Here is a 12,500-nt window from a genome sequence, read left to right as displayed (position 1 = left end):
GGGAGGCATCGTCTCGTGTAGCGTCGCCCCTGCCCCAACTGGAGTGGCCCAGTCTTTAGGGGACAGAGACTGCGAAGCACTTGGACCGACGGCGGACTACGACGGAACGCTTCAGCTCGGCCAACGGGGCACCCACGCTCTCGAAGGAGACATTTTCCGTTTCGCGGCAATTCTCCGCCGTGCCGTGACTCTTCTCGCTCGCAGACTGCGCTGTCGCGTCGAACCGCTTTCGGGGGCCACCCTTCTCCTCCCCGCTCCTCGCAAGAATCTGCCGATTCCCATTCCTGCGACGAAGCCCGGAAGGGCGCCCACACAACTGCGGTGACGTGAACGAGCGACCAGCTCTGGAGCTCGACGTACTTCGAAGGCAAACAGCGCAAATTGCGATCGCGCTGGCTTTGCGCACGGCGCGGGAATCGGCCGGCGTTTCATTCCCACGTTTTCCGTGCACGCAAGCGTGCGCTTCCGACTCTCTCGCAAACGTGCGCGCTACATGGCAACAGACGTTCGCGCCTCGTGCTTGGACCGCTCTTTCCCTGCAGGTATCCGACTCCATCCTGCGGCGGTCTTGCTAGAGGCGCGCACTCGTCACGCTGCAGTAGTAATGCCTCGTTTCCGTCTTTTCGAAGAATTGGCACAACGGTTTGCCACCGTCTCCCTCTCGTGAGGCCGCTGGCGCGTGGCTTTAGCGCTCAACGTACTGTCCATGATGCCGACGCGGTCAAAACGAGTCGACGGACGCACGTTCCCTGTGCGCCGAAGTCTCTCTTGATATGTGATCCGACCCTCAGACAGACGAAGCCAAGGGAAGACCCAAGGCCGCAATGTGCGTTCAAAGAATCAGTGCTCAGTGTGTCCTGCAATTCACACCAAGTCTCGCAGCTGGCTGCGTTCTTCATCGACCCGAGAACCGAGTGATCCACCGCTTAGAGTCGTGAAAAATAGTTTGTTCAATTCAGTACAGTACAACCAGGGTTTTAGGCACGTGGCGTCTCCCTGTGTGTGGTTTCGAAGAGCGCCTTTCGGCGTGCGCTCCTCCAGTCTCGCTCTTTCGGCGGCCGCGTCTCAGCAGCTGAAAGCCTAATGGCACTCCACTCCTGCTACTCGCGCGTGTGTTTTGCGCCCACGCCTTCCTCGCTTGCCCTCGAGGTAGCTTATGCCGTTTGCGCGCACTCGAAGCCGGTTTTACCTGCCATCCAACCACCGGACCCGTGTGTCTCGTGTGCACGTTCACATCGCTCCACTAAAAATTGCAAAGAGCGACAGAGCCATGATTAGGGCTAAGCCGCTGTGGAGTCTTTAACGGCTACACGGCCACGGGCAGGGCTTCACCCCCATCGACGTGCTTCGCTTCAGTCAGCAGTAGGTTCATAGAAGGGCCTCAAACACACACACACTTTCGCATCGGCAGATCGCCGCAGCATAACCGCTGTTGATCCAACAGCCTACTTGAGACGAAAGACAAGAGCCCGGCGCGCGTACTCGCGCAGCTCTCCAAAACCACTCGGCCAGTGCCAGGGACGGCTCCCTGCGCCGGCGCCACAACAAGTCTACTTGAGGCGGAAGACGAAGCCAGCAAGGGCCTGGCCGCAAGTGCGTTCGAATCCGGGACTACAGTCCCTCGTCTGTCCGTACTTCCTCTTTCGACGTGCGGCGCCTTCCCAAAGCGCACAAGTCCGCTAACCGCAGAACGCTTCCGACGTAGCAAAGCCGCGTTTCCTTCGGTACTTCGCAGCAACGCCGCCTTTCCCTCGGCGGCGGGCGAATAGCCTGCAGACGTCGTCGCATTAAACCGCGATCTCGACACCTCGCGCGTCACGAGCAGGAGCCGACCGGCAGCCTCCGGCCCTTTCGGACTCGGTGGCATTTGCCGCGGAGGACGGGAGAGCACTTTAGGCCACGGTTCCTTCCGTACTTGGCAGCCGCACCCTCATACCGACAGTTCCATGACCGACCGAGCGCCACACCGTTCCTTTAGTACTTGGGCGGCAACAAAGTCGGGTCGTTACTCCATACTCGCCGCAGGAAGCGACCGGCAGCCGCCAGACTTTTCAGACTCGGCAGCGTTTGCCGCGGAGGACGGGAGAGCGCTCGCACCACGGTTCCGTGTGTGTACTAAGCGGCAGCGGCATTAGCTCTCGACCGTCAGTTCCTTGACCGACCGCACGCTTCGCCGTTCCCCTCGTACTGGGCAAAGCAGCAGGTCGGGTCGTCTTACTCCCATTCCGCGCAAGAGCGCCAAAGCGGACAGAAAGCCCACCCAGTGTGCGTTACGCCGTTTCTACCCGCGGGCGCGGCCAAGCCAACCGTCCAAGGTTGCAGCCGGCGTCCACTGGGCGCAACAAATTTGGCACGGGGCGCCCCTCAAAATTCAGGCAGTCCCCGGCATGTTCGGGTATAGCCGTCCCCGCGTCCAAGCGGGGCCAGCGGCGGAAAGCGTCGGGCGCAGCGAGCTGCTTCACCCACACGGGGTAGAAACAATGGCGCTCGCCACCCTTCACAATCCGGTAATGATCCTTCCGCAGGTTCACCTACGGAAACCTTGTTACGACTTTTACTTCCTCTAAATGATCAAGTTTGGTCATCTTTCCAACAGACCGGCGCAACCGAAAGGCCGCGCCGGACATCGGTCCGAAGACCTCACTAAATCATTCAATCGGTAGTAGCGACGGGCGGTGTGTACAAAGGGCAGGGACGTAATCAACGCGAGCTTATGACTCGCGCTTACTGGGAATTCCTCGTTCAAGGGGAACAATTGCAAGCCCCTATCCCAATCACGAAAGAAGTTCCACGGGTTACCCAGTCTTTTCAGACAGGGATAAAGACACGCTGCTTCCTTCAGTGTAGCGCGCGTGCGGCCCCGGACATCTAAGGGCATCACAGACCTGTTATTGCTCTGTTTCGTGCGGCTAGGAGCCGCTTGTCCCTCTAAGAAGGTTGTAAGGTGCTGGGAACCCCGCACCTATTTAATAGGCTAGAGTCTCGTTCGTTATCGGAATTAACCAGACAAATCGCTCCACCAACTAAGAACGGCCATGCACCACCATCCACCGAATCAAGAAAGAGCTCTCAATCTGTCAATCCTCCCAGTGTCCGGGCCGGGTAAGTTTTCCCGTGTTGAGTCAAATTAAGCCGCAGGCTCCACTCCTGGTGGTGCCCTTCCGTCAATTCCTTTAAGTTTCAGCTTTGCAACCATACTTCCCCCGGAACCCAAACACTTTGGTTTCCCGGAAGCTGCCCGCCGAGTCATTTGAGTAACTCAGGCGGATCGCTGGTTGGCATCGTTTATGGTCAGAACTAGGGCGGTATCTGATCGCCTTCGAACCTCTGACTTTCGTTCTTGATCAAAGAAAACATTCTTGGCAAATGCTTTCGCAGTAGTTCGTCTTGCGACGGTCCAAGAATTTCACCTCTAGCGCCGCAATACGAATGCCCCCGTCTGTCCCTCTTAATCATTACCTCGTATTCCAAAAACCAACAGAACAGAAACGAGGTCTTGTTCTATTATTCCATGCAAGTTTATTCAGGCGACTCGCCTGCGTTGAGCACTCTAATTTTTTCAAAGTAAAAGCACCGGCCTTCTCGAGGCACACAATGAAGTGCACCAAGAAAGGACCGGCATGATGTTCAGTCCGAGCCGTCGCATCGGGTAGATGCACTACTCGTCTGGAACTGAGATCCAACTACGAGCTTTTTAACCGCAGCAGCTTTAGTATACGCTATTGGAGCTGGAATTACCGCGGCTGCTGGCACCAGACTTGCCCTCCAATTGATCCTCGTTAAAGGATTTAGAGTGTACTCATTTCAATTACGGGGCCTCAAAAGAGTCCCGTATTGTTATTTTTCGTCACTACCTCCCCGTGCCGGGAGTGGGTAATTTGCGCGCCTGCTGCCTTCCTTGGATGTGGTAGCCGTTTCTCAGGCTCCCTCTCCGGAATCGAACCCTGATTCTCCGTTACCCGTAACAACCATGGTAAGCAAGTAACCTACCATCGAAAGTTGATAAGGCAGACACTTGAAAGAAACGTCGCCGGCTCGTGGCCATGCGATCAGCACAAAGTTATCCAGAGTCACCACACAATACGGGCCGAAACCCGATCGATCTTGGTCTAATAAAAGCACCCGTCGCCCAAAGGGCTTCAGGCTCACTGCATGTATTAGCTCTAGAATTGCCACAGTTATCCAAGTAGGAAGAAACGATCTAAGGAACCATAACTGATTTAATGAGCCATTCGCGGTTTCGCCTTATTTCGGCATGTACTTAGACATGCATGGCTTAATCTTTGAGACAAGCATATGATTACTGGCAGGATCAACCAGGTAATCGTTCAACTGCGCGTCCAGCCTTTCAAGCAGGCCGGACGCCGTTTTTGCGATGCCGAGGCCACCTTCAGGCGCCCCAACACGCTTCGTTCTCGCAAAGGGTAGCACTTTGCACAGTCCGAGACGACGGCGTTCGAGCTCGCAACGGCGCCCTCCCCGCAGGGCCGGGTATCGCCACGCGGCAAGAAGCACGCAACATTCTCGATAGACCGGTTGTGTCGACTCGATCGCGGCTTGCGGTTTCTCTCGAGCCCGCAGCACTGGTGGACCGACCGACACTTGCAACGTAGCCGAGACGGCAAAGCCGCTAGGCGACGGGTCACGCCCGCGCCTTCGGCGCTTTCGTATTTGATTCGTCCGAGGACGATGCGGAACACACTTCGATATCGTGGAAAAAGCGTCGTCCGACAACCAGCCCCTAACGCATCAAGCGGATGAGGCTGCAGACGTCAGCTGTGGGATCCACGGGAGCGATACCGGGGACACGCTTGACGGGCACGAAGCCCGCCGCATATCAAACACCCAGGTCGCTTTGGGGGCGACTGCTCTCTGGGACCCCCATATAATAGCAGCGATAAGTACCCAGACCTCCATGGGGCCGTACTCGTGCCACTTTCGACGAGCGTTTGGCGAAAATCGTGCCGCCTCGTAACGCCGCGAGCAAGATTGAAAGCTTACGTCGGCAGCACAATGCCGAAGTCGTGAAAGCGCAGCGCGTCCACCGAATGCGCGAACGGCAATTTCTCGCCAATGGCCAGTACGGTTTCCTGCACAATTGCCTGTCTGTCGCCCTACGGGGCCCCCGGCCGATCGATTCGAGGCACGCTAGCACGGCCCCTTCGCCATTTCCGAGCACGAGTGCGAACAGTGCGGGCGGCGTGCTCGACGCCCCGGCTGACGTCGTTTCGGACTTTGTCTCTTCGCGTGCTCGCGGCAACGCCGCGGCCAACGACGACGTCTGCGCGGTTCTTTGCCGGTTCCCGGCGTGCTACAGTGCAGCCCTCTGCAGGGTGACACCGGCTCCGTCGTGGCCGTGCGGCGGCTTGTACGCAAAAGTTGCGTCAAAGGCGTCGCGCTCGCGCCGCCCCGGCACACGCGGTTTCGGACTTTGTCTCTTCCAGCGCTCGCGTAGTCGTGGGCACGATTGTCGACGTCGCAACGGTGCGCGGACACCGCCACGAGCACGCGCAAGACGAAAATCGCACTACGGTACAATGTCGGCCGGGGCCGTACGGCCCCTTACAGTAGCAGCGATAAGTGCCCAGACCTCCATGGGGCCGTACTCGTGCGACGCGGCGGCGTACTGCGCCGAGCCGAGCGCCAATATTTGGCTTTTGCAGGGCGGATTCGAGCTCTGGCGATCGCCGCGGTACCGCCGCTCACCGATTCAAGGCACGCTAGCGCGGCCCCTTCGCCATTTCCGAGCACGCGTGCGAACAGTGCGGGCGGCGTGCTCGACGCCCCGGCTGACGTCGTTTCGGACTTTGTCTCTTCGCGTGCTCGCGGCAACGCCGCGGCCAACGACGACGTCTGCGCGGTTCTTTGCCGGTTCCCGGCGTGCTACAGTGCAGCCCTCTGCAGGGTGACACCGGCTCCGTCGTGGCCGTGCGGCGGCTTGTACGCAAAAGTTGCGTCAAAGGCGTCGCGCTCGCGCCGCCCCGGCACACGCGGTTTCGGACTTTGTCTCTTCCAGCGCTCGCGTAGTCGTGGGCACGATTGTCGACGTCGCAACGGTGCGCGGACACCGCCACGAGCACGCGCAAGACGAAAATCGCACTACGGTACAATGTCGGCCGGGGCCGTACGGCCCCTTACAGTAGCAGCGATAAGTGCCCAGACCTCCATGGGGCCGTACTCGTGCGACGCGGCGGCGTACTGCGCCGAGCCGAGCGCCAATATTTGGCTTTTGCAGGGCGGATTCGAGCTCTGGCGATCGCCGCGGTACCGCCGCTCACCGATTCAAGGCACGCTAGCGCGGCCCCTTCGCCATTTCCGAGCACGCGTGCGAACAGTGCGGGCGGCGTGCTCGACGCCCCGGCTGACGTCGTTTCGGACTTTGTCTCTTCGCGTGCTCGCGGCAACGCCGCGGCCAACGACGACGTCTGCGCGGTTCTTTGCCGGTTCCCGGCGTGCTATAGTGCAGCCCTCTGCAGGGCGACACCGGCTCCGTCGTGTCCGTGCGGCGGCTTGTACGCAAAAGTTGCGTCAAAGGCGTCGCGCTCGCGCCGCCCCGGCACACGCGGTTTCGGACTTTGTCTCTTCCAGCGCTCGCAACCATGTCGGGGCCGACGCCGACGACTGCGTGGTGTTTCAACGATTGCCGGCGTGACACAATGCAGCTGCGTGCGGGATGCCAGCGATTCCGTCGTGTCCGTGCGGCGGCTTGTACGCAAAAGTTGCGTCAAAGGCGTCGCGCTCGCGCCGCCCCGGCACACGCGGTTTCGGACTTTGTCTCTTCCAGCGCTCGCGTAGTCGTGGGCACGATTGTCGACGTCGGAACGGTGCGCGGACACCGCCACGAGCACGCGCAAGACGAAAATCGCACTACGGTACAATGTCGGCCGGGGCCGTACGGCCCCTTACAGTAGCAGCGATAAGTGCCCAGACCTCCATGGGGCCGTACTCGTGCGACGCGGCGGCGTACTGCGCCGAGCCGAGCGCCAATATTTGGCTTTTGCAGGGCGGATTCGAGCTCTGGCTATCGCCGCGGTACCGCCGCTCACCGATTCAAGGCACGCTAGCGCGGCCCCTTCGCCATTTCCGAGCACGCGTGCGAACAGTGCGGGCGGCGTGCTCGACGCCCCGGCTGACGTCGTTTCGGACTTTGTCTCTTCGCGTGCTCGCGGCAACGCCGCGGCCAACGACGACGTCTGCGCGGTTCTTTGCCGGTTCCCGGCGTGCTATAGTGCAGCCCTCTGCAGGGCGACACCGGCTCCGTCGTGTCCGTGCGGCGGCTTGTACGCAAAAGTTGCGTCAAAGGCGTCGCGCTCGCGCCGCCCCGGCACACGCGGTTTCGGACTTTGTCTCTTCCAGCGCTCGCGTAGTCGTGGGCACGATTGTCGACGTCGGAACGGTGCGCGGACTACGCCACGAGCACGCGCAAGCCGAAAATCGCACTACGGTACAATGTCGGCCGGGGCCGTACGGCCCCTTACAGTAGCAGCGATAAGTGCCCAGACCTCCATGGGGCCGTACTCGTGCGACGCGGCGGCGTACTGCGCCGAGCCGAGCGCCAATATTTGGCTTTTGCAGGGCGGATTCGAGCTCTGGCGATCGCCGCGGTACCGCCGCTCACCGATTCAAGGCACGCTAGCGCGGCCCCTTCGCCATTTCCGAGCACGCGTGCGAACAGTGCGGGCGGCGTGCTCGACGCCCCGGCTGACGTCCTTTCGGACTTTGTCTCTTCGCGTGCTCGCGGCAACGCCGCGGCCAACGACGACGTCTGCGCGGTTCTTTGCCGGTTCCCGGCGTGCTATAGTGCAGCCCTCTGCAGGGTGACACCGGCTCCGTCGTGTCCGTGCGGCGGCTTGTACGCAAAAGTTGCGTCAAAGGCGTCGCGCTCGCGCCGCCCCGGCACACGCGGTTTCGGACTTTGTCTCTTCCAGCGCTCGCAACCATGTCGGGGCCGACGCCGACGACTGCGTGGTGTTTCAACGATTGCCGGCGTGACACAATGCAGCTGCGTGCGGGATGCCAGCGATTCCGTCGTGGCGGTGCGGCGGCTTGTACGCAAAAGTTGCGTCAAAGGCGTCGCGCTCGCACCGCCCCGGCACACGTGGTTTCGGACTTTGTCTCTTCGAGCGCTCGCAGCGATGTCGAGGCGATCGCTTACGTCTGCACGGTTTGCGGTGTGCTACAATGCAGCAGTCTGCCGCACTACACCTCTTGGTTGCCGAGGCCAGCACGGCAATTTACTGAAGCGAGCGCATTGCGCCCAGGCGGCAGCGGACTTTGTTGCTTCGGGAGTGCTCTTGCTGTAAAATTTGAACGGCTGCAGCTGCGCGAAGCAAGTGTACCTATTTTCACTCTCTCTCTGTCTGCCTTTGAGGCGACTGTAATTTCACTTTAAACGCAACTGGAGGCGGGAGCAACCTGATGAGAGTAGGTGGACTTCGGTACATGTAATTTAGAAATTGCTTTCAAGCTTTGAGGACATACACCTTCGCGCCATCTGCTTTCCCCGTCTCTTTGGCACTTTATAGTATGTGCTGCATGCTCTGCATTCCAAAGAAACACGCCTGTCTCTCTCCCTCTCTCACGTTCTTCTTCTTTTTGTAGCTGCTGTTGTAGAAGATGCTATGCTCTTTAATCGCTGTAACATAGAGTGCTTGCACAAGCCAACAACTTTTGCGTGTTTTTTTTTTTTTTCTCTTCCCAAGACGTTTCTGCCATTATTCACTAACTCTCGTTCTTAGTATGCAATGGAGCGTTAGCTCGCGCCATCTACCTTTCTTTCTGTATTGCAAAGTCCGCAGGTTTTCCTAGTTCCGTACACAGATGGCGCCAATGCGTTTTGGCGCCAGGTTCGAACGACCTCGCTCTACTCGTGTTTGGCATTTGAATGTTTCAAAGGGGTTTGCGACAGGGGGTGGTTCTTGTGCAAGGCTGAGCTTTCCAGCTGCGTTTAAGCTATGCTAGCATGTGTGCGTATATATATATATATATATATATATATATATATATATATATATATATATATATATATATATATATAAATACACAAACACACACACACACACATGCATATATACATACACACACACGGTAATGGTAAAGATGATGAGGTAGCACTTTTTTTTTTCTTTTTTTTACAATGCCTGTGTTTCAGATGGCGATCTTTCTCCCCTCTATGTTTCCGGTTGGAAGGAGTGTGCAGCGTTTTCTATATTTATTTTGTCATTCACTTCTATGTTGCTCGTCTTCGTACATGGGGCATGCTACCTAATTCTACCGGTCGATTCGACACGTTGCGATCCGTCCCGGCCTGTGCCGTATCAAAATTTTCAGTGGGCCTTGCGGTAAATAAAAAGAAATGAAGGAAATGCGCGTAGTATATTACAATTGCACACGGGCTTGAAACGAAGCCCTCAAGGAAGGTCACCTTGAGCGGTCGCATTCAGACGGAAGTAAGCATTCCCCTGGCGCGTTTTTTTTCCGCTCGCCTGTTCCGTTTTCTACGAGGTTGCCTTGGTTGGTTTCGCGTTACAAGCAAGCTTGCACTCGGGTCTCGTTTCTACGCGACAGCGTTTCGTTAACAGCGAAAGACTGAGGCGTTGCGAATTCATCCGTGAGATAGGGAGCGTTGAGTCTGTACACAGGCTGAATTTTATAATATTGCCCACGCTGTTGCTGAGGTTACCCATGTCGGCAGGGCGCCCACAAGGCAGTAGTACAATGAAGTGAAGTGAAGGACATCGCTTCTCGGCCTTTTGGCTAAGATCAAAGTGTAGTATCTGTTCTTATCAGCTTAATATCTGATACGGGTTCTATATGGACCCACGATAATAAACCTATTTTTGGAAGTTGGCGGAGTGCTTGAAGCCTGCTTCACCTCCGCCGCAGGTCGGCCCGGTATTGCACTACCTCCGGGATCGGCCCCGCTCACTTAGGTGAGACTTCATTCAATCAAAATGAAGAGCACAAGCTCAACGCGAGCACTGACTTGACACGCACCATTCCTATACTACACGCAACGATGCCGGTTCGCGGACCACGAGAGTAATTAAACTGCCACTCCATCTGTGTGTAGCGTCGCACTTGTTGCGTCGCAAATGGGACAGCCGCTCCAGCAAATTTCTAGTTATGGGCTTCGAGAAAAATTAATGAAAGCAAAAGAAAGAACCAGAATTCCTATTTGTCCGATGTCTCTGAATGATTGTCTCCTGTAAAGAGCCACTTGGGGGGATGGGGGGTAGGATTAGCCGTGGGGTTCGCAATCAATATGAATCCCACTCAAAGCCAACACTGGATTTTGGAGTTCACTATCGCTTGGATCCGTAAACCACCGCGCCCACGCAAGCTCGCCCTGCCGCCGAAATCCGCTGCCCAAGTGGAAGAAAGATTCCCTATGAAAGAAAAATAGAGTGCCCGATTTCTGGCAACTACTGTGCAGCCTTTGTGTACACATTTTCGCAGTAGTGGGACCGAGCGCCTCGAAAACAAACTTGTCGTATGCCCGAATGTGGCGAAATATATTCAAGGGTTAAAAGGTGCCTCATCTTTCTAACCTGTATGTTACGAAGACCTGTTGCTACCTTTTCATCATGAACATCATCATCATCATCATCCTGGCTACGCCCACTGCAGGGCAAAGGCATCTCCCATGATCCTCCAAGTACCCCGGTCAGGTGCCGATTGTCGCCATGTAGTCCCTAATCTAATCTGCCCTCCTACCTTTCTGCCACCCCCTGCTACGCTTCCCTCCTCTCGGAATTCAGTCTGTAACCCTTAATGGCCACCGGTTATCTTCCCCCCAGATTGCATGCCCTGCGCATGCCCATTTGTTTTTCCTGGTTTAAACTTTGGTGTCATTAACGAGCGTTTGTTCTCGCACACCCCAATCTGCTCTATTCCGATCCCCCCGTGACGCCACACCCATCATCCTTCTTTCCAGAGCCCGTTGCGTCGCCCTCAGTTACCCTTCGGTAATCCTCAAAGCTTTTTGTTGGGACACTCGTGGCATCTTTCTCGTTTAATGAAGTCAAATTTTTTTCAGTTTTGGGGGAAAACTCAATGAGCTAGGCGCGATTGTGTCCCTGGCGCCGCTCTCAACAAGATGGCGGCGCCCATGCTTTTTGCCTGCAGGTTCGGCCCTACGCAGAACACGCCTGCCGGGCAGTGTAGCCACGTTGAAGGGGCAAAGCGTAGTGCAGTGAAGCGCTTGCTCGGGCGAAAAACGCAAATATGAGCCAAACAGGAATTTCCATTATTGGAAATTCCAGTTCAGTTTGCGCATTGCGTTCGCCTAAGGTAAAGAACACAAATGCGAGTGCCACAGCAGTCAAGTCAAAGCTTAGGATTGCGTACCATTTTTTTTTTTTTTTTCGTGCCTTTTACTCCTGGCCTGCGTGGCCCTAGCGCGCATGCACACGAAAGTAATGAAATGGTGAAAACACGAAATAATGCGGTGCGGCTGTATCATATCTATTTTGTGCGCTTTGTTCTTTGTGGACTACAGCGGTGTGCGTCATGAGAAAGTTTCGGTGCCCTTCTTGGGTGACCAGTGAAGCTATATTTAAAACCACATTGATTTGTACGGTTATTGCTACAAACTGCGTGTGGGTGTTTTTCTTTTTCGCTGCCAACGATGGGTTATCGCAACCGCGATCGGTTCTGCTGCTACGCTAGACGCGTGCTTGCCAACGGTTGGCTCTATACGCGACCCGCGACGCGTGGTCGGCACATTCAAGCAGTCAATTGCAAACCGTTCCAAGAAAAAGGATGTACTCCACTTGCCACCTAGTTCGACGATTGTACTTTCTGACCCTCGAGGAAGCGCCGCCATCCCACGTTTTCTATAATACGATAAGATTCAGAGCGACCGCGACCACTTGTCTTTGTCAATATCTCGGAAACGCTTTCTTTTTCTTTTTTTTTTTAAATCCAGATACTCAGACGCGCCCGTGTTCACGCGCACTTGCTCTCTCCGATAAGCAGGGAAGCTCGGTTGGGGTGGTGTCGGGCCTTGCGCATGCGCTGCTGAGCTCGTCGCTTCGCCGGCCGGTCGATGCTGGCGCGGTACTGGTAATGAACTTCGACGTGCATGGTGAAACGTCACTTTGTATTGCCACTGTAGACTAGCAATGCAATGTGTTTGCGAGCGATTGGATAAATGAGAAAGCGTGCACTGTCTACAGTTTATGCCCCTCTAGAGTAGTGGAAATGTTGCTCCAAGTGTTAGGTTTGTAATTTGCGCCTACGAACATGAACTAAACAAAGAAAATGGTCTGCAGCCGCCTTCGCTTCATAAAATTCCCGTACGAAGAAATTTCCGTGCGCGAATGAGAGAGCAAAAGAGAGAAACCATGCTAAGAAGAATGGCTGCCTTTTACGTGATCTCGCGCATGAAACCAGACGATGGATTAATTTTAGCCGTTCATTTTGATTTGCCGAATGTAAACCGGAACACTTTCTCCACGCGGTCTTCAGATTTGAATGGCAAATCTGTCTCGCGTGTG

At 56.1% G+C, this 12,500-nt stretch overlaps 3 non-coding genes across 3 annotated transcripts; 1 reads left to right on the top strand and 2 right to left on the bottom strand.

Annotated features, from left to right (window-relative positions):
* Nucleotides 1-781: 781 nt before the first annotated feature.
* On the bottom strand, nucleotides 782-934 carry LOC140214585 (5.8S ribosomal RNA). Its single transcript, XR_011891522.1, has one exon. It is a non-coding gene; the product is annotated as a 5.8S ribosomal RNA (ribosomal RNA).
* Nucleotides 935-2,508: 1,574 nt separating this feature from the next.
* Nucleotides 2,509-4,323, bottom strand: LOC140214587 (small subunit ribosomal RNA). Its single transcript, XR_011891524.1, has one exon. It is a non-coding gene; the product is annotated as a small subunit ribosomal RNA (ribosomal RNA).
* A 5,413-nt stretch (nucleotides 4,324-9,736) lies between these two features.
* Nucleotides 9,737-9,928, top strand: LOC140214586 (U2 spliceosomal RNA). Its single transcript, XR_011891523.1, has one exon. It is a non-coding gene; the product is annotated as a U2 spliceosomal RNA (small nuclear RNA).
* Nucleotides 9,929-12,500: the final 2,572 nt, after the last annotated feature.

The sequence above is a fragment of the Dermacentor andersoni genome, unplaced genomic scaffold (assembly GCF_023375885.2).
Source record: "Dermacentor andersoni unplaced genomic scaffold, qqDerAnde1_hic_scaffold ctg00000487.1, whole genome shotgun sequence".
NCBI lineage: Eukaryota > Metazoa > Arthropoda > Arachnida > Ixodida > Ixodidae > Dermacentor > Dermacentor andersoni.
This window is presented reverse-complemented; position numbering and strand designations above follow the sequence as displayed.